The sequence below is a fragment of the Sus scrofa genome, chromosome 12, assembly GCF_000003025.6.
Source record: "Sus scrofa isolate TJ Tabasco breed Duroc chromosome 12, Sscrofa11.1, whole genome shotgun sequence".
Classification (NCBI taxonomy): domain Eukaryota; kingdom Metazoa; phylum Chordata; class Mammalia; order Artiodactyla; family Suidae; genus Sus; species Sus scrofa.
Genome location: NC_010454.4, coordinates 26,579,027 through 26,584,155, shown reverse-complemented (window position 1 = coordinate 26,584,155; position 5,129 = coordinate 26,579,027).

Below are 5,129 nucleotides of genomic sequence, written 5' to 3'. Positions count from 1 at the left end.
GATTTATCAGACACAAGCACAAGAAGCAAAACATTTATTCTTTCAGAACATTTAACATTGCCAGTAATTCTAATCTATATATGATGACACATAACCTCAAACACCCTCCACATTTAGAAACCTCACTGTGGAAGGCATTTGCTTAGGATTCTATATGCGGTGCCTTAGATACCAACCAGCAAATGTTCAATAAACATGTGTGTCAAGTGATTCTTATTCTTCCAGAAAGGGCAGCGCTCTTGACATTCGGGCCGGATGATTCTTCGTTGGGGCTCTCCCGTATACTGCAGGATGTTTAGCGGCACCCCTGGCCTCTGTCCACTGGATGCCAGGAGCGTATCTACAGTTCTGACAACCAAACAAGCTCCAGACATGGCCAGAGGTCACCGGCGTGCAACATCACCCTGGTTCCTGGGGAGAACCGCTGCTCTATCATGATTCACTCCCATATGCATAATCATTCTCCTGAATCTTTGCTAGAGACAAAAAAGATTTCCTTCTAATTTTTGCAGTTAAACTTTTAATGTTTCAAAATGAGTAACACATTCATTTCATTAAACAAATAACTTTTACAAAATTCCAATTAATATCATAATATGAAGTTTCTGGTGTTGTAACTTACACATATCTGTCATTCAAAAGGGACGCTGTCATGTCATAGTCTCTGCTATATAGCTTACTTGTTCTTATTGCGATAAGCTAACCGGAAAAGCAAAAGGAAAAGAGGGCCTCAGTTAGCTGTTAAGACATCCAATCGAAGTGAGTGATTTGTGAGTATATCCGTGAGGAGATACCAGAGATTAGAAGTACAAATATAGACATATAGCTCAAGGCAGCTTTGCCTCTAACTCATTAAACTCTTGTGCTGTTTATTGGTTGAATCCCTCTTAGAGGCCCACGCTTCACCCTATAGAATCTGCTCGCCTCTCTGTGAATATGTGGCTTTCCACACTTGTCCTCGCATTCATCAAACAAAAAATACACTCACTCGGACCTCTGAGTTATATCTGGAGGTAAGTCTCTATCCATTTTCGTCGTAGTGTCTAGTGATTCAAGTAAGTTGCTTAATTTAGCTGCTACTCTTTCAGGGGGTTGCCTTGCACGTCTTCCTGAGAAAATTACTGCCTCACAGAAACGCTTATTTCCTTGTCAATTGTGCTTCTTTCTTCCCTTATATTAAGGAATATTCTAACATTTACCTGGCCTTGCATTGTATGCTCTCAGCTCTCGCTCTCTCTGCTTCTTCGAGCCTAATCTCACACATAGTGACCCCGTAAGTATATGCTCACAATAATCTACACGTTATTTCAGAGTGACTGTCTTCGCCTAACGTCACAAATGCGTGCTCTTTCTCGCGCAGAATATCATCTCCCTTCACTCTGTCACTCTCGCGCTCTCTTCTCAACGCAAGTCGCGCTATCAAACAGACACGCACAATGTCTTTTTTTGACCTTTGGTTAGCTCCTAATGTGGCGTTCGTATATTGAGTCCACAGGACATGGCCAGCCTATCTGGGTGTTGCTGCTATGAGATCTCTGGCCTTGAGACTTCCTGCTGCAAGTTTCTAGTACTTTGCACCCCTAGTTCTGGGCTTAACTGTTGGGCTTTTCCCTCATGAACCTCATATGCCGGATAAACATTACATATTTGTGGTAGGTGCGACATACGCAGAGAATATAATTGGTTGCTTCAGATTCACTGCCTTATAGTGCGTCGCAAAGTAGTTACCTTCTCTCGCTCAAGTTGACTCTAGAAAGGAGGGAGAGCATGAGAGGAAACCAGTGAATGAACTCCTAGATAGATACGTACCTCCCAAGCTAGTTACATACACACTGAGAGATGAGAAGTAAAGTAGGCTCTCAGCTTAGTCGGTCTCCATATTCTATAGCAAATGCCTCTGCTACACAATTCGCCTACATTATAACTATACACAAGTGGTTCTCAAATATCACATCATATTAGTATGGAACGTCACTAGACACACATTACTACATTGGTTGGATATATCTCATAGGACAACAAGAACCGCAAAGAATACATGTACCTGATGGTAGGAATAAAGAAAAGCATTAGTCGCTCTCTGTAAACAAGACACTTTCAATGATATGCCTCGCTCTTTGGCTGACTATAGAGACGTGTGAATAAGTACTGTTTAATCGAAGGCTCTGCTGTCTATGGTAATTTAGGGCTGGTTAGCCTTGTGGGTATTGGACCCTCAAAACCCCAGAGGTATCTGGCTCCTAATTCCTACTCTTCTCCTACTTGGTGATCTCTTAAAATAGTAGCTTCATATAGTTAAATTGTATTACGCTGATGTTTGCCTTTCTCCCAGCTGGTAATTGTGTCTCAAGCTTTGGTTCTTATGCGTCTCCAAGATTGTCTTGTATATTGATATCTCTCAGCAATGGCCTCTTTGTCCAATTATATAACTGCACTGTTTATCGTAGATCTCTCTCACCCGAATCTCAAATTTGAAAGTGTTAATCACTCCTTCTGTCTGCTCTCTCCAATATCAACTTAGCTCTCTACGTACGCATGATCCATCTTCATTCTCTGTGTCTTCCTATATACTCTCTTTTTTTTTTTTTCTTCATCTTTTGCGCCTTTTCAGGGTCCGCCCCCACGGCTACTTACAGTAGTAACAGTACGTTCTATCACACTTAGGGAAAACTTTTATTTTGTAGAAGAGTTACTTAATTCTCTCTAGAGAGAGAGTATGTTTAATGTCTCATGGACTTATTATTTTACAAGTAATGAGGCAAGCTTTGTATGTGGCCTTCCACAATACTAAATTATATAAAAATATTTTAAATAGTCGACCTTCCACCGTAATGCGTATCCTGTGCAAACGTACCTAGACTCTTCTGGACAAAGTGACATGGAGACACGATAAGGAGACAAAGCCACGCAAGCGATCTCTCTATGCAGCGATACGGCGCGCGATATTTTTCTCCTTTCTTGGGAACTCACGGACCCTGGGAAAAACACCTTCGCACAGTCTTCTTCTGAAGAAACATGAAGTATGAGGAGATTGCTATTTTGCGAGCAATCTAAAAGATGTAGACAGACCGAGGCTACTCTCATGTGTTATATGTTCGCCTCTAGTTTCTATTGGTTTTCAGTGTATGTACACTAAGAGCGCGCACAATTCGCAGAACTCCTCCCTTTTATACCTTCTTTTTAAGTAGCCCATATGTAGTATCTGCATCTTTTGCCCTACTGAGCCTCGTAATCAGAACAGTATAGAGTGAAATATTGGATCATGCGTATCTCTCTGTTCTTTGTGTCGCAATCTATTTTTTGGCGTGCAACTTGCGGGCGCTAGCCAATGAGCATCTCTTCCCACGGTGATGCTTAGTGGGTGCTAACTGTGGGCTGCAGCTGTGTCAGCACCTACTATCTCTACAGCCACAGGGCAAAGTTCAGATGTCGCATAAGTCCACGTTATTTCATGACAACATACATATCTTACAGCTCTATAGGACGAACCTGCCTCGCCCGCATCTCTTGGACAACTTTATCCGCGCGAGTAAGGCGAGTGAGCTTATCAGATACCTGTTCTATCTTAGTGGTTACACATTCAAGATGTGTCCTTTCTGCCGTGCGCTCGATCGCTAAGCTCGAACTCTGCTGTGTGTGTCTCGATTTCTCGAACACACACTTGGGATTTGCTTGCATTATATAATATGTGCTCTATTAGACGTGCGTGGAATATTGTAGCAACATAAACTGAATACCTGGAGGATGAGAAAGTACGTGAGAAAATGTGCAGGAGGGAAATGAATCTGTTTTATATGAAAAAGGGGTGTGATAAAGCTGTGTTTATAATATAATGTTACCAGGGTGCAAAGTATAGTAAATATATAGGAGGTAGAAATGACTTGTTTTTTATGAAAGAGCGCATGATGACTATTTCAAGTATACTCTTCATTGTGTTCCCACGTCTTTCTCTCTTGTGTTCCTTACAGAGCTATACTAGTCATCTCATCCGGTGCTTGTGTCTGTTGAGTTTTGACATCTCCATGTGTGTGTGTTTTCTAGGGCTCTGTGAGTTTGACTATGATGGAATCCTGTCTTCCCCCTTATGTATGTACCAACGAGGCACCGTGCTTGAAGTACTTGTAATTAGCGTCTATAATTATGAGATTTCTTCTATGGCATCTTGTATTTTCTTTGAATGAAATAAGAACACTTTGGAGTGCATTAAATCATGAAAGTACAGTTCAGCTTTGAAGGCATTTCACAGTAGAGTAATGAAGGCCTATATCCATGAAGCGCCTATTCTACTCAGAGATCCTGTATGTATCATTCCATAAATGCCTGATATTGAAACTGGGTCTATGGCGCAGAATAGGGCGAGGCACATCGTATCACACATACGCGATAAGCCATCTCAGAAAGTGGTTGTTTCCTTGTGTATGCCCTTAAGGCTCCATAAAAGGTTTGATCTTTAAAGAAACTCATTTTCCGTGAACCGGAGCTATAACACAGGCAGTCTTTGTGATTATACTGGCCAATTCAAACTCTCAACTAAGCAACTTATCTCTGTGTCACATCAGAACTCTGCAAAGAAACCTAGTTGTAAAGAGTAAGTTTGCCAATTTTTAAAGCGCCTCTCGCACTTAACTCATAATGAGTCTACACATAGAATCATATGCACCACTTGTTCTATGAGTGGTAGAGGAGAAAAATACGTAAACTAATGAGACAACTGAAGCTTTTTTGAATCCAACAGCTAACACCCTGTGGTATATCCTCTTTACCTCTTTAAATAAACCTAAATACGCATACATAGGGTATGTTCTTCCTCTCGTCTAGGAAAGAGGCATAAGTAGTATAACCACTCATTTTTCATGTAGATGGATATACGATCGCAGGGAGGATCGTTTCTGAATATGTTGCATTTAGAATACAAACACTGGTATCACTCTGCTTACTTTACCAATCATCTCTGGAAACATTTAAAATTTTTGGTTAGTGATAATTCCTGTATTTGAATCTCCCAACCAGTTCTGTTCCTATAGGTAAATTCTTATATTATACAGTGATTATTCGTACAGATAGGCGTTTATTCGATAATATACACACCATTAGTGTTTAAATATTTTAAAAGTTAATTTTAGAGTTAA